Source organism: Rhinolophus sinicus, linkage group LG15 (genome assembly GCF_036562045.2).
Source record: "Rhinolophus sinicus isolate RSC01 linkage group LG15, ASM3656204v1, whole genome shotgun sequence".
Taxonomy (NCBI): domain Eukaryota; kingdom Metazoa; phylum Chordata; class Mammalia; order Chiroptera; family Rhinolophidae; genus Rhinolophus; species Rhinolophus sinicus.
In genome coordinates this window covers 23,277,256-23,304,563 of record NC_133764.1, presented here as the reverse complement: position 1 = coordinate 23,304,563, position 27,308 = coordinate 23,277,256, and the positions used below count along the sequence as shown (strand labels likewise).

At 50.6% G+C, this 27,308-nt stretch overlaps 1 long non-coding RNA gene across 1 annotated transcript; it reads right to left on the bottom strand.

The window, feature by feature from the left end:
* Window positions 1-6,173: 6,173 nt before the first annotated feature.
* LOC141568935 (uncharacterized) lies at window positions 6,174-13,437 on the bottom strand. Its single transcript, XR_012492272.1, has 3 exons — window positions 13,352-13,437; window positions 9,456-9,590; window positions 6,174-6,896 (listed from the first exon to the last, which is right to left on the bottom strand). It is a non-coding gene; the product is annotated as an uncharacterized LOC141568935 (long non-coding RNA).
* Window positions 13,438-27,308: the final 13,871 nt, after the last annotated feature.

Sequence of the window (27,308 nt, the reverse complement as noted above, 5' to 3'; positions counted from 1 at the left end):
AATTAAATAATATATTATTTAGGAATTATCCATATGTGATAATACTGCAAAGAAAATAAGAACAAAATTAAGGAAATTGGTTACCTCCAGAGAGAAGGGGAAATGTGATATGAGAGGGGCTCACGCAAGCTTTGACTGTTTTGGGGAATATGCTGTTCTTAAACTGGAACGTGAGTGTAGGGTTACTTATTTTATTACTATTATTCAAACAGCATATGTCTATTTACATGTCCTTTTGTACAAATGATATATTTCATTTTTTTAAATAAAAGTTAAAGGTTTAAACTGTGTATCAAAAATATCACAAACATTTAAAAGCAAATGAGAAAGGAAAGAGAAAAGAACCACCCAGGGTGGGCTCCATGCTCTATGCTCTATTCCTAGAGCTCTCTGCTCACGTCCGTTTGAGAAGTTGAAGGAATCCAGGAAGAGGGGATGCTGTCAAGCACTTGCTCCTTCACAAACATTTCCTGAGAAAAGGCCTCAGTAAAAAGGAACACAGCCCTTGCCTTCATGGAGCTTAGAGTCTAATGGAAGAGACAGACAAAAGGCAAGTTCACAGGCAATTAATTCCCAGTCCATATTTAAGGGCTAAACAGGTGTGAGCAAAAGCTTACATGGGCAAGTGGGCACCTAACTTGGGAAGGGTCAGGGGAGGCTTCCTGGAGGAAGCAGCACCAAACTGAGACCCGAAAGATAAGGGGGGCTGTCCAAGAAAGGAATGGGCCATGGAGGAGTGTTCCTGACAGAGAGCCATATGTGCAAAGGCCCAGGGCAGGATGAGGGGGGCATCCCCAGGAACCATTCCTGTGGCCAGGAAGGGTGGAAGGCAAGGCTGGAGTGGTGGGCTAGCGTGCTGGGCCAGAGCCAGATCCCAGAGGAGTTAAGACATTTGAACTTCATTTTGAAGGCCTGGGAGGCCCTGGAGGGTTTAAAGAGAGGAGGGACAAGCTCAGGTTTGCATTTGAAGAAGAGCACTCTGCTTGCAAGGAGAGAGCAGACTGGAGGCAGGGAGGCCAGTTAGCAGGCTAGAATAGCAGCCCCGGGGGGCCCGTTCTAAAAGAAAAGTAAGATGCAGAACTGACAGGACCTGGCAATGACTGGCTGGTGGGGGTGAGGGAACAGGAGGTGCCAAGAAGGAGACTCTGGAGTCTGCTTAGCCAACTCATGGCTCTGGTGGCCGTCACCAAATATGGGACACCAGGGCATAAGCAGGGGACTGAAGGGGATGGAGCAGACCTGGGTACAACATTGGTCAGAGAGTCGGAGGTGCCCATTCCTCCTGCTGTCCCTGTCCCGTGTGGTTCCTCTGCACCCAGTGTTCTAGGCATCGGGCTGAAGTTTGAGCCTTCGCTCTCCAAACCTCCTCAGCATGTCAGCAGGGTAGGAAAGACACAGAAATATACAGCCACCTGGTTCTTGCCCTCTGGGCCCTTCCAGTCCGCAGGGGAGGTGGGCCACGTGCACAAATGGCAGCAACACGGGGTCTGATCTGTCCAAGTCAGAACTTTATTGCTTTTGACCAAGGCTGTTTACAAGGGCAGTAAATGATTAAGGGCCATGTGAGTGGTGCAGATGGTAATTGCCTCAGGGGGTCAGAGGAGAGGGAAAGCCCCTCCTTGTTAAGGGCCTTGGGGATAGAGGGGGACAGGGCTGCAGGCAGACTTGGAGCCAGGGGACTGGGTTCAAAGTCCCAGCTGTGCCCTAAGGTGGGTGACCTTGGCCAAAGGGCTGTATCTCTCTGCGCCTCTGTCTCCTCACCTGTAAAATGGGAACCAGGATAAAGCTCAAGCTCCCTTGCCCTTAGGCCGGTGTGGGATCAACAGAGCAAATGGACCCAAACCATCTCTGACAATATTAAGTGTCACTTCTTTGCAAGGCGTTAAAGTCTACTCTGCCCAGGTTATAGGATGTGTTTGGAGGTCAGTGCTTTTGGAATCAGGCAGACCAGAGTTCAAATCCTGGTTCTGCCATTTTCTGGTCAGGCACCTTTAGACAAGTGACATAACCTGTCTACAAAATGGGATGGACACTTTTCTGCCTACAGAATGAAGGAGGTCACTGTCTCTACCTGGCAAGGGCTCTAGCAGTGACACCCGTTGCTGTAGGGGTGGCACCAAATCACTGGGACAAGGCCCCAGGGTCCTGGCCATTCTTAACCACAAATCTTACCAGCCACACAGGAGACCCTTATTGTCCCTCTCCCTCGCCATCCTGAAGCTGCCCAGTGGGGGAGGGGGCCCCAAGTCCCCAGCCTCTCTGGCCTAGATAACACACACACCAATAGGGACCCTGGCCTACGGAAACTCCCCAGATAAAGGCTGCCTGTCCCAGATAGCTCTGGCCTATCAGCCTGTCATCTTGTTCTCCAAACCACATTGCTGGTGATAAAGGGATTGTGTGGGGCTGCATCTGCCTGGGCCCAGGTGGGAGCTTTTTGCAGGTTTGTTTTTTTTGTGCGTATGTTTTTTTTCCCTCTCACTCTTATTAACAACAAATGTTTGGCCCCTTCCGGGACAAACCAGTCCTCCGGCAGCCAGAGTCTCCCAGTTCAGCTTCCCCTCCCTTTCTCTCTTGCAACTCTTTGCAAGAGGGCCATTTGTCCCCTCTGTTGGACTTCCACAGGAGGAGAGGAAGGCATAGGAGATGGGATTAGGCAGTGACAGACAGGCAAGTTCTATTTAGAGGGTTCCGTATGGTTATAAAGGCTTGGGATGGGGTGCCCTTGCTAAAGGGACACCTACAAAAATATTGAGTGCTTATTATATGTTAGGTATAGCGTATTTGATCCGATGGGAGAGGCCTCTTGTCTCCTTTGTTTCCATCTCATAGATAAGGTAACTGAGGCTCAGAAGGTCCCAGACACAACCGGTATATAAAGCTGGAATTGAAAGCCAAGTCAAGAGGCTCCAAGTCCTGTGCTCTTGCCCTCTGTACCCTGTTCCCAAGGTTAGCCCCTGAATCTGGCCATTTCTGGGTCACGGAGAAGAAACAAGGGGCTGCTCTCCTAGGCACAAGCAGAAAAGTCTCAGCCACAGCTGGAAGCTGGCTTTGAGCCAGGGCTGGGGTACTGGGCCCGAGACCTGGGCTGAGGGAACATTGCCGGCCCCCAAATCTACAGCCTTTGCATCCCAGAGCTGAAACAGCCTTGGAGGTCAGCTAGAGCCAGGGTCTCAATGAATAGATGGGGAAACAGAGGCCTAGAGCAGCAGGGTGACATGCCCAGGGTCATCCAGCCAGTGAGGTCCCAACTCGCCAGTTTTACATATGAGGAAACTGAGTCCCAGAGAGGGGGAATGACTTACAAAAGCCTACATAGGTAATTAAAGCAGAGCTGAGAATCGAGTCTCTCTGCAGTGCAAGGCTGTGTCCACTCTTTCATATTACATGCGTCCCAACCACCAGATGCAGACACTCGCACAGCAACAGCCACAGAGCCTCATAGACTCAGAGCACACGCAAGGGGCCACCCAGGTGGGCACAAGACTGGCACGCACTTCCAAGTGTACGTGCTCATGCACCATGACACCGTGTGGGACCCACGTTCCACCTCTTCTGTCCCAGGACCTAGAGGTGACACTGCTTGACTTGTTCTCACTCCCCTCTCCCCACCCTCCATCCCCCACCCCACAGGCCCCCATCTCCAGAACAGCACCAAGCCAGGGAGCTTCACGCTGTGCTTAAAAAGGGCACTTAATTTTTCATTCTTAAATGCTGGGATGCTCTTGTCTTCCAGCTTCGCCCAAACCCCTTGGTAGAGATGGATGGGGGCGCGGAACATAGTCATCAGAAAGATTAAGCCAGGACTTGTCATTTTTTTATATCACGGAGCCGTCAGCCCTACGAGTGATGTCCTCCACTCCGCCAGGATGAGTCCAGAACCTTTAGTGCCAGTAGTAAAAAAGACTATAAAAAACACCATCGGAGAAAGGGTAATGATGAAATTTAACTGCTCCCGATCACACACCTGGGGTCTGCTCACTGCGGAACCGGGGGGTTCGGCCACATCATCCTTTACTGCTGTGTCCTTGTCTCAGAGTTTAAGGTCCTTTCACTGAACCAGAACATTGTGTCCACTGCTGGGACCCTGGGGCCCACCTGCCCCGCCCCGCCCTGCCTTGCCAGGAGTGCAGAGAAGGAGGGAGCAGGATAGATTTGGTCCTGGGAGGCCTTGGGGTCCTGGCAGAGGGGTCCTGGGCTGGACTTCCCAGGAGTCCCGCTGAGCTGCAGGGTTACGGATGAGCTCCATCCACAGCTGCTGTTGAAAACTGGCATGCGGCTAGACCATGGTTGGCTCAAACTTTGTTTCCTTCCTTTCTTCTCCCGCCCTCTCACTCTCTCCCTCTCCATCTCACTTTTTTGTGCCAGGTACATTGTTACGTACATGATGCCTACCAAGCAAGGGTCTTCCACTGCTCTTACGACACAGTACTCTGCTTACCTAATTTCTAGCCACTCCCAGCCCAGTCCCTCTTGCACCACCCTCCCATACCCTCCTGCCCCTTTATCCCTCCTAATGCTCTATCCTAGCCGTATTGCAATCCTTCAAAATAATTTGCTCTCTCCAGCCTCTGAGCTTTTGCACATGCTGTTCCCTCTGCCTGGAATACTCCTTGACTGTCTCCTACTCATCAGCAGGTCTCAGCTGTAACTTCCTCCAGGAAGCCCTCCCTGCCTTTCTCTGGGTCCATGTTAGGCTTCCTCTCCAAGAGCTCCCTCTGGCTCCCTGCATTTCCCCTTCAAGATATATATCATCACAGTGTATTGTCATGTCTAATTGTAAAGTCTGTGAGGGCCCTTGTTGAGGGCATCATTCTGGGCCTGGGGATTTAGTGGTGAACAAAAGAGACAAAATCCCTGGCCTTCCTGAAACTTATATTCTAGTGGAGGTGGATGGAACAGGATTGTCTGTGTGGGTCAACCGCCGTGGGCATATCACTAAAGATGTGGTTGAGTTTAAGCCTCAGAAGGCCCTGTGAGGTAGGTGGTATTATCCTGACTGTATGACCAAGAGCCCTAGGGTCACTCAGTTAGGGAAGAGTAGGATGGGGGTTCAAACCTAGGTCTGCTAGGCGCCGAGCTGGGGAATCTCCATTGCACAATTCTGCTCCTTCTTGCTCACCCTGCTCAGGCCTCACTGGCCTCCTTGCTAGTCCTTAGCGTGCCAGGCATGCCCTTGCCTCCGAGCCTTTGTACGTGCTGTTCCTTCTGCCTGGAATTCTCTTCTTGCCGATAACCTCAGGCTCACCCCCTCTCCTCCTTTAAATCTTTGCTCAAGTGTCATTTCCTTAATAGACTTCCCTGACACAACTATACACACACACTCAGACTCCCGTGTCCCCATGACCCTATATTTCGTCCGTTGCGACTCTCCTTAGCTGAGTGTGAGTTCCCTGAGGGCAGGGATTTTGCCTATTCTGTTTGTTGTCATATCTCCAGGGCCTGTAACAGGTGCTCAGTAAATGTTTGGTAAAGTGATGGATGGATGGATGAATAGATGGACAAGAGACACAGAGATGAATAAGGCTGGGTCCCTGCCCTGAAAGGCCTCAAAGTCCAGCCAAGGGGGAAGGACTTTGTCGTCTGCGTGAGAGGCCTGTTCTCTCACGAAGGTGACTCCAGAGAAAGCGCAGCGCCCCCAACACTTGTCACCTCTCCACCTCAGGACATGGCCCTCTCCTGAGATGCGCCCTTTCTCTGAACACTCAGGAAGGGCCAGCGGGAGAGAGCTGTGTGAGCCGGATGGACATGGCTCCCCCTGGCACAGCCAGCATGTTTGTTTGTTTTTAACATATCATTTGTTTATTTCTTTTAAAATGAAATAGTTGTTATATAGCCTGCTCGGGTGTTACCCTGGCACAGCCTCTCAGTTCTGGAGCACCGCTTGGGGAGCTGGGGAGAGGAAGGGCAGCAAAAGCACAAGCTATGGAGCCCCCCGCCCCAGCCCTCTGATGGCGGCCACTCCTGTACCTACTGTGCCTGCAAAGTGCCATTCCCAGGACCCAGGAGGCTCAAATGCCAATCCAGAACCCCACCCCTGACCCACCAAGGGACCTGGAGCAAGTCACCTTCCCTCTCTGAGTCCCAGTGTTTTCTCTGCAACAAAATGAGGAGATTTGAGCACATGAATCCCTCCACACCTTTTCAAGTATGAGGGTCCCCTTCAAACATTTTTAATTGAAGCATCACATACATACAGAAAAGTACACACATCCTATGCAATGATTTTTCACAAAATCAACATGGTCATGTGACCAGCACGCTGATCAAGAAATGAAACATTACCAGTTTCCCAAAAGCCCCCTTGGGGCCTTTCCCAGTTCCTCTCTCCCCCAAAGGTAAAGAGTCTCCTGATTTTTAACACTATAGGTTAAGTTTTGCCTGTTTGTTTGAAACTTGAGGATCCCTTTTTAACCTCTACAAAATGCTCTTTTGACTTTAGTATCTGTGGTAGCCAGCCTCCAAGATGACCTCCAATGCTGCTGGCCTGCCGGTATTCACATCCTTGTGTAGTCCCCTCCCACACTGAATCAGGGTGGCCTTTGTGACCAGTAGAGTCTAGCAGAGGAGACGGTATGGCTTCTGAAGCTAGGTCATGACATTAAAAGCATGGTAGCTTTTGCTTGCTCTATTGGATCACTAGCTCAGAGGGAGCTAGCTGCCACAGTATGAACCATCCTGTGGAGAGCTCCACATGCAGAGAACTGAGGCCTCCCACCCAATAGCCAGCACCAGCATACCAGTCATATGAGTGCGCCATCTTGGAAGCAGATCTTCCAGCCCCAGTTAAGCCTTCAGATGGCTGTAGCCCAAGCCAACATATAATTGTAACTTCATAGGAGACCCTATGCCAGAACTGCCAGCCTGTCCATTTCTGAATTCCTGACCCATGGAAACTGTGAAAGACAATAAATGTGTATTATTATTTTAAGCTATTAATTTAGGAGGGTTGGGGTAATGTGTTCACAGCAATAGATAAGCAATACAGTATTCATTGATTGAGCAAATACCCAATGAGTCAAACCCCCTAGGCTTTCAGTAACCCTTTCAAGGAATTCCTTTTTAAAAGTATCTTAATAGTATCTACTCATGCTTGAAAAAAAGGACCTTCATTTTGGCGCATGACAGAAACTTTGTTCAGGCTAAGGACTGCAATGGCTTCAAGGTCCCTCAAGGGTCTGAGGCCCCCAGGCCTGGATCGGGGTGGCGAGCTACTGCTGACTCAGTGGATCGTCACAGCTCCTTTCCTACTAAAACTCTGGAATCAGAGAATTTCAGGAATCTGTCTTCGAGTCCTTACTCCCTCCATATTGTTGGAAGGTAGAATGTGATAATGAGGAATCCAAGCTTTGGGGTCAAGCAGGTCTGTGTTGAAATCTTGAGTGCTCCTTTTCCAAATCTGTGAGACTGTGAACAAGTAGCTGTACTTCTCTGAATCCCAGTTTCCTTAGAAAAATTGGAAAACAGATGCCTCATTCATATATTGTTGTATAAGGCGGAAATTACACGTGCCTGTACTTGAGACACTGGAAACACTCAAGGGGCACAGCAGCTGTATTGACCATCAGACCCCAGACTGATGGGTGCTCCCAGGGGTGTCAGGGACTGTTGTTCCCCTGTCACTGAAGCGAGTTGGGAACTATTCGGCTGTCCCATGGGCTGCCGCACACCCACCCTCATCCGTGCTGACCGTGAGTTTGAAGAGCCAGGTGAGCATATGGCCGGCCTCATACAGAACTTGGTCAGAGAAGGGTCGGCTTCCTTTCCCTCGTTAGTGTCGCCTGGGGGCCTGCGCCCTCCTTAGCAGAGGCCTGGATAACGAAGGCCACAGCCTATTAATTGCGATGACAGTGATAAAGGAAGGGGGGACGCTGCTATTTGTCTTGCCCGTAACCTCTCGCATCATTCCAAGATGAATGAAAACTCATTTTCTGCTTTGATTCGGTCTAATTTCTCTGGGCCCCCTGGGCCTTGTGGGGGGAAGGGATTCACAGCCCCTGCTGAGAAGGAATTGAGGGAGGAGGAGGAGGGGTCAGAGGTCACAGAGGGAGGAGGACAGGCTCCACTAGAGAACCAAGAACTTGTGGGGGGCAGTGACTAGTGCATTCACTCATTAAGCATGGGGCTTACACAGGTGCTAGCTGATTAGATTTTAAACTCATGCTGGGAAGGAAGGAGTCTGCTACCCATTTCACAGGCGGGACAGTGGTGCTGGCAGAGAGAATGTGGCTTGTACAAAGGCACACAGCTAGTGAGGGCCAAAGCCCGGCTTTAGCATGGAGGGTCTATCTAGCACCATCACCAGCTCTTTCCTGTCACACACACACACACACACACACACACACACACACACACACACACATTGCCTCCCTGTGGACTGGAAGATAGGTTCCTGAAAGTCTCGTCAGCATGGAAACCCCTTAGAGGGGAAATGACTGTCCAGATGGGGGAGCTACCACCCCACCTGTTCATTCTCCCCCAGGTGTGGGGGTCAGGGAAGGGAGGGAAACCGATGGAAGAAGGGTGGACCTTTTTCTCCATCCAGGAACAAAGACTGACTGAGGGCCTTGTTGGAATAGCCATTTCCTCTTTTGTAAAATGGAGCCAGTAGTGCCTGCCTCCCAAGACCACAGGGTGGCTGGAAAGGGCGAGATGTGAGTGAGTGAAAATGCTTCACACCTGGCACTTCCTCTCTGTGGAAAGGGAGAGAGACACAGTAACCTCCAGCGATTTGAGCTGCTTTATTCCAGGCTGATTGACCATCTATCCAGGGGTCACCTGCCTGTGAGTCCCTGTACCTGACTTGCCTTGTCACTCACTGCATCAGGGTCCCCTCTGATGGTCTAGAGGTCCCATGAGGCCCAGAGAATAGGAGGGTCCTGGGCCCCATTACCTGTCTGCTAATGTGGCCTTGTAGCCCCAGAGCTGTACAGGCTGTGAGGAAGGTGGGAGATAACCCTGGGTCTGGTTCACAGTAGTAATTCAGCAAAGTATGCTAAACATGTTTCATATAACATCCTTCCAGGGCTTTAGGGCAGAAGTTGGAGGGGTTGCAATTCGGAGGGAGTTTTAGGTGGTGTGATGCATGAGTGAGAGCGTGGGATCTGCAGTCAGGTGGCCTGATGTGAATGCCCGCTCTGCCACTGACTACTCTGTGACCTTGGGCAAGTTGTTTTGCCTCTCTGGACCTCCCTTCCCTTATCTGTAAAATGAGGTCATAATGGTGTCTCCCTCTTATGACTATCAATTAACTTATGAAAGCACTTAGAGCAGTGTTGGGTATAGGTCAGAGTCTGGGTGGTACTCTGAGGGGTGGTGGCCAGAAGGGGTTGGTCTAAGGTGGGAGATGTGTGTAAGAAATGGGGCAGCTGACTCTACCAGTGTCCCACCCCTCCCCCAAGGAAGTCCTTCCATCTGCCCCAGATCTGAATTGCAAATGGCCTTCCCTTCCTTACCACTCTGGCTCTCGCTGGAGCTGAGGACAGACGAGTTCAGAGAGGTGTTCTTGCGCCTGCAGGATGCCTGTAGCCTGGCTTTGTCTCCAAGGTTCTGCAGGCGGAGCCCTCAGACCAGGACCCCTATGCAGCAATCTGGGAAAGAGGAAGCCAGGCCTAGTTAGAACCCCCTAGCCTGACATTCAAAGCCCTCACAGCCTGGTCTCTCTGCCCCTGTAAGAAACTTCTGCTCATACCTGCCCCCTTAGCTCTGTTCTGTGCCAGTCTCAGCTGTGCCTCCCACTACCCCATGACTTGTGTACTGTTAATGGCCCCATTCTACAGATGGAAGGACTGAGACTCAGAGAGGTTCAAGCTAGCAGGTGGCAGATTTGGGATGCACAACCATAGTTTGCTCAGTCCAGCTCTTAACTGTTACCCTGGCTTGCCACAAAGCAGATGCTGCTAAAATGTATAGGAGAAACGAAGTCAGGGAGTCAGGAATTGTAATGAAGGCATAAAAGGAGCTTCGACAGGAGGTCATTCATTCACTGATTTGATATTTATCAAGCATCTACTAGGTGCTAGGCCTCAGAGATAACAATAATGATGATGAGAATAGCATCAATGATAATAGCAACATTGATAATAGCAACATGACAGTAATAATGTAAAAGCAATTACTGACGTTTACTGAGTTCCTACTGTGTGCTTGGCACTGAGCTAGGTGTTTTATATGCATGATCTTTATTGTAGCCCTGCCTGGCAGTTACTGTTATTATTACCACAGTACAGATGAGTCAACTGAGGCTCAAAGAGGCGAAGTGTCTAAGGTCACTCAGGTGCCATGCACCTGAGCGAGAATTTGAATCCTGGCCTGTCTTTGAAGAACAACAATGGCGGTGATAACTATCTAGCGTGTACTGGGTACTTTCTGTGTACCAGATGGTTTGCTAAGCACTCAAAATGACAATGTAAGCCTGAGGAGAAATGACAAGTTCTAGTCTCATTAAGCTGATTCATTCACCTGCTTCCAGGCTTCCTGGGAGCAGAAGGCCTGACCTCAGCCCCTTCCTAGATAATCACAGGCTACCTGCAGGGTTAGGCTGGCCTGGATTCAAATCCTGGTCCCATCACTACCCATGGGACTTGGACATATTGCTCATGCCCTCTGCTGTAAAATGGGAAAATAGCCCCCAGCTGACAGGATCGTTGTGAACATCCAGACCCTCCCTTATTGAGTAGGACTGACATTTTCTAACCTAAGAACAAGCCTCCCAGCCAGGGCCTGGGAACCAGGGCAGCGCAGGTTCGCAGGGAATCAGGGTATCTGTCCTCCTCCCTCCTCATTCCCCAACTTCACCCCTGTGGGGCCCTCTGTCTCCCTGAGAATCTCAGCTGCTTCTGCAAGAGGTTCATGCTGGATTTGTTTTTCTTCCACCAAGTTGTGGGAGACGACACAGCCGAGACACTTGGGGTTTCAGGTAAACAGAGAATCTGAGACTTAGAGAAGCAGGGGAAAGGGAGAGGAGAGGAGGGGAGGGGAGGGGAGGGGAAGGAAGGGAAAAGGAAAGAAGGGGAAGGGAGGGGCAGGGAGGAGAGGGGAGGGGAGTGAAAAAGAGAAACCAAGAAGGAAAGGAGATTGAGGTACAATAGAAAGAAAAGAAAAACAACAGAACCCAAAGACCAAAACACTATGGGTCACAACAGAGATAGAAAAATGGAGACTAAACAGAGAAAGAACAAAAAAAGAGGGAAGTATTTGAAGCTGGAAAGATGCCGCAACAGAAAAAATGGGTTGGAAGGGAAGGGTCCCTCCAGCAGCTGGGCAAGGACAGAGACAAAGCTGACCCCCCTTGGCCCCCAGCTGAGCTGGGCTTTCAGACGTCGTTCTGCTGCTGAGAAAGAAAAGCCTCTTCTCCCACATTCGAATGAATTTGATATTCAATCAATGAAGATTAACTCGCCCAAGGTAAGGGGGTTTTTACATCTTCCGTAAGGAAGTCAAATACGATTATGCAGATGAGAAAATTATCCTGAGATGAAGAGCGGCTCACATATGATAATTCTGTGGAAGGGTGGACTCCCGCACTGATTAGCATATCTTCAAGACCAGACAAGATGGAGGAGGTGAGGACCCAGAGATGGACATGTGGCGATGTGCTGACCAGGGCTCCCACGCGGAGACGTTGGTCAGACATGTCTGCTCCCTGATGGCCTTTTCTGGAAAGGAGTTTGGTCAGTGAAGACCTTAACGAGAGCCTTGATCATGCTGTGTCCATCAGAACTCCCTGGGCTCAGCTTGTTCTTCTCTCCAGCGAGAGTGCCCCAGAGCAGGGCTTCTTGCTTTAAGAGAAAGCCGAATCACCTGAAGGTCTTCCTGAGACGCAAGTTCTGATTCTGTGGGTCGTGGGGCAGAGAAGCATGGGAACCTGCATTTCTAACCAGCTCGCAGGTGTTGCTGAAGCTGCTGGTCCCCAAGGCCACACTTCCGAGGGCTCAGCTCAGTGTTCTAATGATGATGCTCATGTGTCGGCTGGGAACTCTGGCCTGAATGATGCCTGGGATCTTGAAACGTCCAGGAATCTATTCCAAGTCTCCAGATGCCAAGGTCCTGGGCAGGGACCAAGGTGGGTGCCATGGAAGAAGCGGGGAGGTCCGGGAGATGGAGTGAATAACCCAAAGTGGGAATGAACCTAGGACACTGCCCTGGGCCTGCTGGGAGCCTTGCTGCTTAAGTGCTAAAAACAGCCCTAGTGTATCAAATACCTACTCTGTGTGTGTGTGTGTGTGTGTGTGTGTGTGTGTGTGTGTGTGTGTGTATGCCCTACACATATAGTCTCTCCAGCCCTCAAGTGGAGACATTATCATTTCCATTTGACAGATAGGAAATCAGGCTCAGAGAGGCAAGGTGATTTCCTTAATGTTGTAGAGTCAGGATTCAAACCTAGCTTGGTCTGACCCCCCAAAGCCCAAGCCCTTTGCACTCTAGCCATTACCTCCTACCCCTGGGTGACCTTACCCCCAGGAAGTTAATGACTGGATCCTGGGCCCTAAGGCCTGACTGTGCTGGAAGTCCCTCCCTACCTGCCATGCCTAAATCAGCTGACCTCACGCGGTGGAGGGGTGTGAGCAGGAGCTTGGAAGTCAGGCAACCCTGGCTTCCGGTTCTGTCTTTTGTTAACTCTGTGACCTTGGGCAAGTCATTTACCGTCTCAGAATGTCACACTCCTCCTTGGTCTAACAGGGATGATAAGACCAACTTCCAGGGTTGCTGAGAGAAAGAGATGAGCTCAGGTTGCACCCGGATGGCATGGAGTTCAGAGAGGGTAGATTTTCCTCTTGCAAGGGGATAGAGGCTGGCTGAGCCAAGGCTCAAAGATTCTAGAACTCGTGACTCTTCACTGCCACCCTCAGAGGCCCAGAGCCTTGGCGGAGCAACCACAGGCTCCCCTTCCACTCTGTTGGTGCGGCACCAACACCATCCTTAACCCCGTGCCTCCTACGTGATGTGTCAGGGCCAACCCAGGCCTGTCTGAGTCGTGTCTGGGTTGCTAACCGGTATCCCCACCATACAATGGCTGGGACTGGACCCTTTGCCCCAGGATCCTACTTGGGCAGGACTCCTCTGTCCTCCCCCAGAAAACTTGGGGTGCGGTCCCCAGCACCTCTCCCATAGCAGGTGCCCCATTACCTGTTGGTGAGCAGGGGTGGGGGAGCTCTGGCCTTTGAGTTCCCCTCTATAAAGAGAGGTATAAGGCCTGGGCCATCGCCAAGGAACCTTCTAACACCAGGCAGCCTTCCTTTCGTCTTCCAGGAATTTGCCTCAGAGAACTATTCTGTGGTCATGGCTGCTGAGTATGGTTATATCCTACATGAGGGGCCAAGTGGGGCTGAAATCCAGCCCACTCACCAACCTGTGCTTCTTTTGCTAATTGTCACGAAAGCTCCTATGTGCCATCAGGAAAGAACTTCGTCTGCAGGCCTCAGTCTTCTCCTCTGTAAAGTAGAGTCAGTGATGATGCTCCTGCCTCCCTCCCCTTTTGTGTCCACACAACCTCTCCTTGCTGCCAATCTCTCCCCAGCACCCCTGTATCCACCAGTCACTCTAACACACAGAAACCTGGAGCTGGGGCTTCCTAGGCACCCAGAAGTGTGTGTGGGTAGAGGGTTGCCCTAGTCTTCACCCTATCTATGTTTCTATCTCCGTATCACTCCCCAAGACCTCCCCTGCCCAGCCAGGGCAAGCAAGGATGAGTGTGAGGAGGGAAAGGGAAAGAAAGCAGAGGGGTCTGCAGTGGGGGAAGCTGGGAGCTGCCTGCTGCGTTCAGGCTCAGGCGTCCTGTGAACGTGTTCCTTTTTCATGTGTCTGTGACTCTGTATTGTTCTCTCTCTGTCCACGTTGGGTCAGGTCCTTGCCTGGACTCCTGTGTGTGCCTGTAAGTGTATCCCTGGGACTTTTTGCCTGTGCCTGTGATCGAAGTCTGTGTGTCTGCTGCTCTGTGTGTGCCCACCTGTCTCTGCGCACAATGTGTGTATGGGTCTGGGTATGTGTGTGTGAGTCCGGGGGGTGGGCGGTCTCTGTGTACAGGTGTGTCTGAATGGGGAGTGTCTAGTATGTGATGTGTGTGTGTGTGTGTGTGTGTTTGAATGGGTGTCAGTAGGTGTGGGTGTGAGTTTCTGTGTGTGTCCACGTGGGAGCGTATCAATGTGGGTCGACTCTGAGTGTGTGTCCAGGTGAGTGTGTGAGTGTGGAAGCTGTAACTGACTGGGGGTAAATAAGCACGTGTGTATGTGTATCTGTGTGGGTCTGTATCAGTGTGCATGGGCCTAAGTGTCTGTGTGTGCCTAAGCGGGCATGTATCCATGTGTGGGACGGTGTGAGTATCTGGGTGTGTGTCTGGGTGGGATGTCAGTGTGTGGGGGATATATATCCTATGTGAGACTGGATGAGTACATAGCAGTATGTGGGGGGGTGTATTTTGGGGTCTATCAGTGTGTGGAGTGTGTGTACCCTTAAGTGTGTACGTATCTCTGTGTGGGTCTGAATAGGTGTGTTTCAGTGTGTGGGGAGTGTGTATCTCTGCATAAAACCCTGTGAGAGTGTCTGTTTATCAGCACCTGGAAAGTAGGGTGTGTATGTATCCCTGTGCCTGAGTGGAGTGTACCAGTGTGTGTGAGGGTCTGTGTGTGTGTCTATATATCTGTGTATCTGTGTGGGTCTGCGCCTCTCCAGCTTGGCTGGGCCCAGGCACTGTAAATCCATCAACTCCACATGATTTTGTCAATTCTGACAGCTAACTTCAACATGACGACAAATCTGGCCCCAGAGGATATTAAGCAAAGACACATGAGCCTATAATTTTCTGCTTCCACGTGTGAGATGCTATAATAATCAAAAGAAAATGAGTTTCTAACTACCCCTGCTCTTTGTGCTGTTGCCTTCATGCCGGCTGCACTAATTGAATCACCCGGCACCACTGTATCAATGGTAACTTGGGTATTGGGGGGTAATCAGGCGTGTGGGGGGGACCAGCTTGGAGAGGTACAGGGGCTTTTGTGAAGGTCCCATCTGCCTCATGCACCAAAGCCGCCCGCCGCCCGCTTGCATTTGGCTGGACAAGTGAGCGACTAAAGGGCAGCCCCTCACCCAGGAGAGGGTCCGGGAGGGATTGCCTGGGGGAGGGAGCACCTGTACCCAGATGCTGTGGCTCAGGCCTCTTGCTCCCAAAAGAACCATGCAAAATAATCAAGATCTAGACTTTGGAGATGGGCCTACCTGGGTTCAATCCTGGCTGAATATGTCATTTGCCCTGTGGGGCTTGGTTTCCTCATGTAGGAAATGGGACAACGCATCTACTTCACAGGGGTGTTGCCAGGATAAGTGAGAATACACTGATTAAGCACTCCCAGATGCCTTGCAGAGAGGAGCACTTGGAAACTGTCGTTGTTTTTACATTACCAAATGCTTTATCATGCCTGAGCTGGGTGTCTCGTCACAGCATGAGATAGGGCTCATTATCCCATTCTACAGCTGAAGAAACTAAGGCTCAGAGAGGTTAAGTAACTTGGCCACCTGAGACATAGCTCTCTCTATATACTATTGTAGGAGTTCGAAGGAGGGTGTGTGTGTGTGTGTGTGTGTGTGTGTGTGTGTGTGTGTGTTGTGTTTTCAAAGAAGGAGGAGAAACCATTCCTGGTGGCCTCTGGAGGTCCCCCCACCCAACAGTCCTGTGACTCAATAAAAATAATAGTTATTCACCCTTGTATAGCACTTAGCATGGGGCATTTACTATGTATTAACTCGTGTAATCCTCGCACTTAGTTTATGAGGTAGAAATGCAATTATCCCTGGTTTACAGATGAGAAGACTTAAGCACAGAGAGACTAAGTAACTTGCCCAAGGTCACATGGCTGGTGGGTGGTGGAATTGGGCTTGAAGCCAAGGAAATCGGTCTCCACAGTCTTCATTTTTATGCACCACCTACTCTTCTTAAAGATCCAGCTGACCCAAACACCTGCCTTTTACCTCTAAGAATCTTCTAAGCTGAATCCTTCATTTGTCTACAAGAAACATCCTCTCTGCCCATCCAGGTGACTATTCTTCCTGAAATGAGACCCCAGAGGGGGATGAAAAGTCCCCCGTCCCCAACCCCACTGTTTACCCCCACATTCAAGGTGGGAGATCATCTGTGTCACCCTCTGGCTTATGCCTTACCACTTCCAATCAAACAAGTTTTCACCAAGTAGCTGCTATGTACCTGGGATTGGGCAGGGAACTGGGGGTGAGGGGAGTGACAAAGAGGAAATTATTATTTTAACTCCACATTTTTGTACAGCACTTTACTGTCCTCAAAGCTTGGAGAGGTAGAAAGGGCAGAGGCTTTGGAGCCAGGAAGATCTGGGTTCTGATTTTGGAACTCACTGTCACTGACTAGCTGGGGGCCCCTGGGCTTGTTACTGAACATCTGTGACTCGATTTTTCAACTATAAAATGGAGACAATTTTACCCCTAATATCGGGAACAAGGCAAGGATGTCTGCTGTTACCACTCCTAGTCCACACTGTACTAGGGATCCTGGCCAGTGCAATAAGACAAGAAGAAATAAAAGACATATAGATTAGAAAGGAAAAAAGAGAAACCACCTTTATTCACAGACATGATCATCTTCACAGAAGACCCTATGGAATCAATCCCTCAACAACAACAAAAAAAAGCTACTAGAATTAATAAGTTTAGAAAAGTTGAAGCATACAGGCTCAATACACAAAACTCAATTATATTTCTACATGCTAACAATAAACAGCTGGGAATTGAAATTAAAATAGGAATGTTAATCACACCTCACAAGATTGCTGGAAGGAATAAAATGAGGTAATATTTATATAGAAGTATCTAGCTGACCTACTTCCTGATAGCTTTCTTGAGAAGGGGAAAAAGAAAGAGGCTGGTAGAGAATCACACCCGATACCCATCCTCTCCTGACTATGCCACAACCACTGGGAGGGAGTGTTTTTATGTCCTTAGTAGTTGTGCCAATTACAAATCTTAGGGCAAATTTTGGGGATTGGGAGGTGGGTCTTCAAAATCTGGGAGCTTTCTGGGAAACACATTGCCATGAATGTGTGAACATTGCTCATCACGTGGGCTGCCAACTCTATTCTCTCTTGCCTCCACTACACGCCAACTGGATCGATTCTGTTCTGATCCAGCTTTTGCCACTGATAACTTTATACTCTTTCTTGGGTGGGAAGCTTCTTCAACTATACATCTGTCCCTGTCCCCCTGATCAGCTCAGGTGTTGGAACATGAGGGGAGAAAAAATGCTGTAAATATTTATACCTTAATATTTTGGTTCCTGCTCATCAGAAGCCCTCAACTGACTTGCAGCCTTGTAGAGGGAAGGTGAGTGTGGATGGCTACACCATACCACTGTGACAAACACTCCTTGAGGCAAGTCCAAAGCACCATCGATGCAGAGAGGAGGCCTGATTCCTTGAGTGGGGGTGCACAAAAGGGGGTGACATTGATCTAGGGCTTGAAGGACAAGTAGGCATTCATCTGATGGGAGGATGGAGAGAAAGGGGAAAGGAATGGGCAGTTATGCTTCATCTCCTGGCACTTTGCACCCATTATCTTCTGTGTTACCCACCCACCCCCAATAGTCTTGTGAGGTGGCAGTACATTAATATTTCCATTTTACTGATTTGGAGATTGAGGGCAAAGAGGAAAATGAACTTGCCAAGGTCACCCAGACAGTAGGTGGCACAAGTTTGATTGAATTCTGGTTGGTATGACTTCAAAACCTTTATGGAAGGGAGAGGAGGAAAACTTCAAATATGGAAGGGAGAGGAGGAAAACTTCAAATGTGTGTGGAGAGGTAAGGGTGGAAAAGGAGACTGGTCACCGAGGCGCAGTAAGTGGAAACACTGAGGTGCAGATCAGCGTGTACAGTGCGCCATTTGTGGAAAAGGCAGAAAAGACTATATGGATTTGCTTATTTTTGTATAACAGATCTCTGGAAGGATACCCAAGAACTGGGAGTGTTAGTTTTCTTGGGATAGGAACTGAGAGGTAGGGGAGACTAGAGGGACTGATGCAAGGATAAGAGGGAGACATTTCACCCTCCCATTTATGCTTTTTGAAATTTGAATCATATGAATGTGTCACCTATTGAAAAAATAAACTAAATTGTTCTTAGAAAATGAACAAATAAAAGAATAATCATGTAATAACATTAAAATTCAAAATAAAATGGTGCCCAGGCATTGACTGTGCACTTAAAGGAGCAAGTAGTGGATCAGCTCTGGGTCCGGGCTGTGGCCCATATTGGGGACTTGGCCCTGGTGGAGAAGGGATTATAGGGGGGCAGGGAAGAGAGCACCCCCCACCCCCATCCCATGAGTGTGAGTCAGCAGTAAGGCCCTCTCAGCTTGCGCTGGCCCTCTGGATGCTCCTTCTCCATTCTGATGGGTGAGGGGCTGTCAGACAGAGGGGTTGCTACAGGAGAGGCGTCCGAGATGAGACGGGACATTTGGGCAGTTGGGGCCGATTTGTCGCCATTTTCACGGGCAGACTTGGGAATTAAGTGGCATGAAATTGAGCACAGACCAGGTTTCCCCCAGAGACAGGGCAGCCCTCGCCCAGGAGGGGAGAATGCTGAGGGGGCGGGAGTGGGAGGGGTGGCCGGGTGCCACGCTTGGCTGCTTCTGGGTGCAGATGGAGGGAGAATGGAAGGGGGCTGGGCCAGCTCCTCCTCCTTGGCCCCTCCCCACCCTCCTCTCTCCTCAGACAAGCGGAGGGTCTGCCAGACCCCAGCTTCAGACTGAGCCTGGGCTGGCTCCCTTGTACCCAAGGACCACAGAGAGTCAAGGTTGGGGGTGGTAGTCAGGCCCCATTCGGGGGCCCTTTTGCTGATCTCAGCATCTCACTGCTGCCATTTTGCTCAGTGCCCAGGAATGGGGGCTAATGGGAGGCAGAGGATCTACCCCTATTTCTTGGTGGGGAAGAGGTGAATGAGACAGAACATCTATTGGGGAGCTAACAGGGACCTGGGTTCCCATTCCAGTTCAAACAATGTGACCTTGAGTGAGTTATTCATCCTTCTCTGAAGCTCCATCTCCTTATCTGTAAAATAATAATAGCGTGCAGCATATATATGATGCTGACCATGGGCCCGGCACTGTTCTGAGTGTCTTGTGTATTTTGTAGTTAATTCATTTGATCTCAAAAATACTGTATCAGGCAGTACTATTATCATCCCCATTGTACAGATGAGAAAACAGATGATTTGGCCAGTGAGTGATGAATATGGGATTTGCTGTTTAACATTCTGCTACCTCAGGGAGTCAAGTGGAAGATTTAAATGAGATAGTGAAAATTTGTAGTGTAACACATGGTCCATATGCAGCCCATGTTAGCTGCTGCCATCCTTGCTCTGTGTGTCCTTTAGTGGGAACAGGAAGCTCCAATGTAGAGCATCAGAACTGGAAGGAAGTGTTCAGCTCACCTCGTTTGCACTTTCCTGGGCTTGACAGATGGAAAACAGAAGCCCAGGGAAGGGAAGGGACTTGCAGAAGGTCACATATCAAGTTGGGGCCAGGCTAGGAATGAAGCATCAGTGACCCAAGCCCTTGCTCTTCAGGGTCCCAAGGACAGCCCCGGGGCTCCGAGGAGAATCGCCAACTTTCCTTTCCCATGAGGAGAGGCATCGGCTTGGAATTTCAATCCCTGTCGGCACTGTGGGCTCTGAGTCCTCCTTCCCCAGGCGGAGTAGGACCTAGTCCCAGCCCCAGTAGGGGTAAGGGGAGTAGACAGCCTCAGTCTGCCAACCTGGACACCTCCTCCTGGATAGAGCTTTGCCCTACAATTAGGAAGGCTGTATTTGCCTCAGCACCAGGCCCAACAAGCCCAGGAAAGCCGTGAGGAGCCCCGCAGGTGGCCTGGGGGGTGGGGGGAGGACAGGCCCCGTGGTGCTTAATAGGACCTAATCTCTGCCAGTGTTGTCGGAAATGAAAATGAAAAACAGCCTCGATTTTGTGGTTTAAAATTAGCATGTGTGCCTACATCGTAAGCCCCTGGTCTGCATTACCATACAGATTTATCCCTGGCCCAGCACGCGGCCAAAATATGTAATTACACACAGGCTCGGGTGGAAAAGTTGCTCTTCTCTTTGCTATCTACATAATATGGATTTTTTAAAAATGAGAGCTAGAGCTGGAATTTTGTGAGGGACCTACTTCATGAGGCACGCTGCGTATGGTGGATTTGGAGAGAGGGCAGGTCTCTGTTCCATCAGCAGTATGTGAGGAGGGCACATGGATGTGTCAGTTTAAGAGCCTCCGGGGCTAGTCGGAGAGAAGACAGGGGAGGGAAAGCCTTGCTTTAAGTACTGTGGTCTTCTATGCTCCATGCCCCATTCTCTCTCTTATATACATTCTCTCCTTTAATCTGAGGGGAAACCTGAAGAGTAGATATCCATATCCCCACTTGAAAGATAAAGAAACTGAGGCTGGTTATTGGTGAAGTCCAGGATTTAAACTCAGGACTCCAGAGTCTATGCACTTTCCAATATGCTATACTTGGCCCCCAACTTCATTAGGCTCTCTTTCTCTGACTGATAACTATAGAGCTTAGTTCAAGTCACTGGGGGAGGAAGAGTAAGGGGATGGATGCAGGAGGATGGGTCAACATTCAACTATGAAGACTGAAGGGGAATCGGGGTCTTCACATGGGGAACAATGGTGGGAAGAGAAAGAAAAGCAGAGATCCCAACCACCAGCACAAAAACTGGCACACAGTAGATGTAACAAATGAATGATTGATGGAATGAATGGACCAAAGCCCTAAAATAAAAATCAGTGTCTTTATTCAAGGTTGAATGGTGGATAATGTCCAGATACTGAGAGAAGAATAAATTAACTTCCCAATGTGAGATCAATGTCTCAATCCAGAGTTGGGTGGGAAAGGGAGTCAACATTCCAATGTCGGGATCGATACCCCAGTGAAGATGCGGTTGAGGTCATCAGCGTCTCATGTGGGGATCAATGCCCCCAGTACAGAGTTGGTTGAGCGGAATCAAGTCCCACCATAGGAATGGGTACAGGAATCAACATCCCGATGTAGAGATCAATGCCCCAATTCAGAGTTAGTTAAGGGGAATCAATGCCCCAATACCAGGATCAATGGCAGTTAATGATATACAGTGATGGGTGTGACAGTCAGTGTCCCAATGTGAGATCAATGATGGCCAAAGTCCCACTATAAGAATGGATGGGGTTCATGTCCCCATGTAGACACCATCCTGCCAACGTGAAGAATAATAGAGTACCTATCCGTGCCCTGTAGGCTTCCCTAGGCAGCTTTTCCCTCTCTTATTTGCTCTACAGGGACAGTTCCCAAGCTCCCTGGCCCTTCTGACCCCCTGGCTAAGTCCTCTACTGCAGAAAACTTGGGGATGGGATCAGTGTTCTGCCTGCAACATGGCCCAGTCTGGTTATCCACAGCAGTTCGCTTGGAGGGTACCTATTCCCTAGCCTGTCTCCAGAGCTAGCTTTGCAAGTGCACCCAGAGAATTCCACCAGCTGGGAAGAGATTAGTTATTTTCCACGGATTATTTGCCGCAGGGAAACCAGGCCTTTGGCCTCCCCCAGGCTCAGCCCAAACCTATAGCTGGTGAAATACAGTCAAACCAGTCAGTTCGTGCCTTATCAGTCTTATATGTGCCTAAAAACCAGTTATCTGTGTTATTTAACATTGTATCTGTCATTTGAATGATTGCTTTCCCCCATTTTACTGATGAGAAAAGTGAGGCCAGAAGAGTGAACTAATTGGCCACAGAGAAGTGACAGTTGAGCGGAATCAAGAACTAGAAGCCAGCGCAGCCCTTTTCTAGCTGTATTAAGCTGCCATGACAGAGCCCCCCCAGGCCCTGCCAACACCACCACCCCTGCCATAGGTGGGTTCTAGGAGTTCATCACACAGTTTGGGCAAAGGGGTTGAAAGCATCTCTTCCCTAAATCTTCCCTTTCCCGCATCTTCCCCATCACCCCTCCAATTCGCGGGCATTTTGGGGTGGGGATGTGGGGGGTGGGGGTGCAGGATGACGGCTTCTGTTGCTTTCCAGGGTTAGAGATGGAGCCGGAAGGTGACATGGGTAAACCTCCCAGCCTCAGCCTCCACAGGGGCTTAGGGGGTGGGGTGTGATTTTTCTGTCTCTCAGACAAAGGCTGGACCATGGCATCTGTCAACTGACTCTTGTGTCTTGCAGCTGCTCCACAGTCAGACCCAAGGCAGGTGCCAGTTTGGGGAGGGCGGGGACCATCGACACACGCACTCACACTTCACTTCTTTCTCGCACACACCCCCCTCTGCACATCCAGTGCCTCCTGTTGCCCATCCCATCCCAATAAGCCCCCCCAGTACCCTAAGACCCAGAGCTTTGGGAACAGGGCCCCCATCCCACGTGGCTCCGCCGAGCCTGCTGCTGGTGCCCTTAGGTACCTTCGCCCAGCCAAGGAGGAGCTAGGAGGATGGGGTGTCTGGCAGGAGACGGGGAGGCTTGTGCCTGATGGATGCCTCTCACTTAAGCTTCTCTTCCTGGGGCTGGGGGCATCCTGGGGATCTCCTAAGAGGCTGGAGGCTCCCGGTGTTCAGACTAGGAAGTGGGGAGGTAAGATACACAAGCTCACAGGAATGGGCAGACGCTGATGGTAGGGGACAGAGGGAGAGTATGGCGCATTGTCAGACTAAGTGAATAGAGAAAAGTGTGCATATGTGTGTAGCAGAGTTAGACATGCGACAACACAGCCAGACAACACACAGGCATATTCACGCCCATTTGTGCACACATACAAGCACACATGTGCATGCATGCACACACACACACGGAGCCGTGTGACAAGTTGGAAAAGTGTTTCAAATGCCCAAACAGTAAGAACTCTGTGCTCTCCATCTTTTTAAAAATATTTATTTACATACTTATTTATTTAAATCGCATTACTACCCCACTCCTCCTCTGAAAAGAAAAATTTTAAGGCAGCTGAGACTCCTCTGTTTAGGCAACTAATTGTAAAATCGATTTTATTGTTCACATTTTATTTTTGATTCTATGAGCAGGGGAGAATGTGGTAAGGGCAGTGGGCGAGGGGCGGGGGGAGGGTTGCCCTATTAAGAAGATGATGCAGGAGGAAAAGAATATTTCCATGACAGCTTCTTGGAGGGGAAATATAAATGTATATATACATTTTATACAGTGATGCTTCTGAGCCCCTTCCTGGCTCTGCCCTCTTGACCTCTTCCTCCCCACTCCCAGCCACCTCCCTCTTCTCCTCCCTGCCTGCCCAGACCTCTCCTTCTTCTATCCCTCCCTCCCTCCTCACAGCCCCCACCCTTCCACAAGGCCCCCTCCTCAGATGCAATCCCCCTGCTGTAATTTCTGGGGGAATTGCTTCATCTCGGGTGCAGATATATTTGTGTCAAGGTGCAGCTGCACAGATAGCCTTCCTCTATGCATAGTAAGAGGGTTTCAGAGAGAGAGGTTGTGCCCAGAGCAAGGCCTTATCAGAGCAAGCTGCCTGCCATTTATCTGATTCCCCATCAAATAGGAAAACGGGCCTCAGGCTGCTGCTTCCACTTTCCTTGGGAAAGCCATGGGGGGAATAATAATTTACTCCAATCTTTTTGTTTCCAGCTCTCACCTTCAGCCTGACACAGACCAGGGTCTCTTTACCACCCCCTGCACCTGGCCACACAGGCCTGGGAATAGAAGGTGGGGACTGGCCCCCAAGGGCCCATCCCGGGACACCCCCCAAAATGCCCTTGCTGGTTGAGTGGAGCTTCATAATGGATTGGCACGAGCTGGAGAAGATACCCTTTGGCATCAGGGCGTGTAGACATGGGGGAAGGGAGGCAGGGACCCAGCAGGGAGCAGGGAGGCTTGGCCTGGCTGCAGGGGGCCTGGCTCCCTTCCCAGCCCCCACACATATGCAGCTCCCCCACAAACACTCACTGTGTGTGTGTGTGTGTGTGTGTGTGTGTGTGTGTACATGCATTTGTCACACTTGACCATGAGGACCTATCAGTACCTTTATCTGTGTATGTCTGTCCATCTGTCTGTCTATCTGTGTCTGGGGCGGAGATGAATGGAGGATTGGGGGCAGTTTCTGTTCTATGTCACAGACTCTGACCTCCCATCTCAGTTCACAATCCCAACAGCCAAGAACAAGCCCAAGACGCGCTGACAGGGATGGTCTGAAAGGGGGAGAGCAGTGTGTGCGGGAGGGGTCCGTGCTGGGCCTGGCGGCGGTCATCTTGCCTCGCCCTCCCTGGCAGAGCTGCTCCAGGGAGCAGCAGGCAGCCCATCTGCTGTGGAAGCTGCGGGAGGTGGGCGGTGGGGAGGGGGCCACTCCCCATAGGCCAGCCATAAATCACAGTTATGTGGCCAAGGGGCAGGGGGTGGGCAGGGGCCAGGGGGCAGTCTCAGCAGCACACACGGGACAGGGCAAAGAGGCCAGGGTCAGGTGCGGCTGTAAATCGTCCCCTAAATGCTTCCAAGGGAAGGCTAATCAGGGCGCAGTGACAGAACACACCCGGCCCCACCCGGCCCCAGCGGTCACACTCTCGTCTGTGTAAGCACATATACAGTCACAGAAACAAAAACACGCCTGGACATGTTTTGCATACAGAGCCGTGCATGCAAAGGTGTCACACCCATACCTGAATACACAAAGACACATGTGTACATCAAACGTGCTGCCATGTGTGTATGTGTTCCCACACACACGCGCACACACACACACACACACACACACTCACTTAGGTTCATTCAGATCTAGTGACACAAAGAACTACCTAATATACCTCAGCATCTGTGCGCACGCATGCACACACCTGGGCATGCAAACTGGTGGTGGGCAGACGGTACAGCTCCCAGAGCCAAGTATGGCTTGGAGAGCAAACCCCTTGCAGGGAAGACATGGGAGTGAAAAGAGGTAACAGGCTTAGTGGGACTGTGCCGCCATAGCCCTGGAAACCCAGTGCCTGGGTCCTCCTCCCAACCTCTCCCCAGCTGGGCCTCCATCCCCTTCAGCAACCCTTCTTCAGAAGTTCATTTCTTAGCTGTCAAGAGCACACACTGTTGTTTGATCTCTCCCTGCACCCATGCTGGAGTAAGACTTCATTCATTCATTCATTCATTCATTCATTCATTCATTCACCAGCATTTATTAAGCACCTAGCCTGCATTAGGCAGAGCCTACTGTGCTAAGCTCTGACAGTGGGATCCCCGCCCTCAAACTCAAAACCTAGCAGAGAAGAGAGAGAAATGAGCAGACAGTGACAGCCCTCAGGGATTCTTGCTACAGGACAGGCTAGCCCACGGCAGCGGAGGCACAAAGGAGGGGCAGCCAATTCAGTGCAGAGGGGCACAAGGACGGCTTTCTGGAGGAAGCTACGTCCTAGCCGAGGCCTGATGACATGCAGGATCCGACCAGGTGGAGAAGTGGAGTGGAAGAGAAGATGTGCCCGTCCCGACCAGAGAAGTTCAGTACAGTAGGGACATGCTGGAGGGGGCACAGTGGGCCCTTGACCATGTGGTGGTGTACCCCACGAGGCACCCACCTTGGTGCCTTGCTGCAGCAGTGAGACCTACTGCACTCCCTCACTTGGACCCCCGTGGGGACACCAGCTTCACTTCCCAGGGTTTTCCTCGTGACCCTCGCACCTGTTCAGGGAGAAACCAGAGAGCTGCACCCAGCCTTCTCAGCAGGTGCCACCGTCACCTTGTATATGGGGTGAAGACGAGGGGCACAGAGGGCAGTGCCCACGAAGCCTGAAGACAAGAACACCAAGCCCTTCTCCTGCCCTCGTCACTCAGGCCTCCTGGTTCCATTCTAATTCATTCTCCACCAGGAAGCTTGGAAAACCTGCGCAGTGTCACTCTGTGAATTCCATGGAGCCTGTCCTAGGACCAGGGTTCAGGGGGATTGAAAAAGAGGACTCTGGAGTCCCCCAGAGTCAATCCAACCATTTATCCTATTAGATTTCCAAATGACCTCATTTGAACAAAGGACTCCATGTGTGAAAACCATTAACCCATAGGACAAAGTCCAAAGTCAGCTTGGCCTTCAGAACCCTCCCCAACCTCTCCCTACTCCTCTCATCCCCACCACCCCTTCCAGGTACAACAGCTCCATTCTCTCTACTGCCCCACCTTATCCTGACTCTCCCCTTCAGTTCCAACTCTAACTCATCATTATTATTTTTAAACATTCCTGAGTGCCTACAACATAGCAATAGACACATTATCTTGTTTAATCTCCTTTATAAAACTCTGGGAGGCATAGCCTCATTTTACAGGTGAGGAAACTGAGGCCCAGAAAGCTTAAATGATCTGCTCAAGGTCACTGTCATCTTGGGGAAGCTAAGGGAAAAGTCGTTCTAAAGTCCAACCTGAGCCTCCAGGCATAGGATCCATCCCCCACTCTTCCCTTCCCCCCAGAAAGACAGTGGAGGAGGGGCCTTCCCCCGCATTCTTGCACCAAAGCAAGAGCAGAGGAGTGAGTTTCTGGCGGTTAGTGGACAGAAGGACAGGAAGAGGAAGATGAGGACTTAGGCCTCCTTGGAAGCAGAGAGTAGGGGCAGGGAGTCCTGGCTGAAGCCTGGAGAGCCCCAGGGCCGTCACTGGGGGGAGGAGGTGCTTATGGGTCACGTGTTCATAAATGTAGGCCATGCCTGGTCACTATGGCCCTTTACATCTTCAGGTGTGTCTTGTCTTCTACCTTGATGGGGCAGCTCCCTGGGGTCAGACATTGGTGCCTTAGGGAGGCAGAGCAGTAGAGAAGAGAGCAGAAGCTCTGGGCTCTTGGAGCCTCAGTTTTCCCATCTCCTAAATGGGGATAATAATAGTATCATCCCAGGATTGTGGAGAGAATTTAGTGTGACTGTACCAGGAGCCTGCACATAGTAGATCCTCCATACATGCCAGCCGCTTCCGGCTGCCCTGAAAGTGTGGGGGTGGGCTACATGCTTCTCTATTGATGGGAATGGCTGGAGTGGGGGTATCATGTCTTGGGGTTGCTGGGACTGTAAAGGGCCTCTGCTCTGGGCCTGGCTTGCACGTGACATAGTGGGGTGGTGGAGGGGGTGTAATAGCTCATTTTTCCTCTCCCTTCCCCACTGGCTGTCCTCTCGTGTTCCAGGAAAGGACCAGCCCTCTCAGAGTTTAAGTATATAAACAAGATCAAGAACATTGAGGCAGCCCTTTCCACCAGAACTCGGGTGGTTAATTGTCTCCCTATGCTGGGCTGTTCCTCTGCCCATCCCCCAGCCACACAGGGACTTCTGATCCCCCTCATGGACTGCCAAGAGTGAGG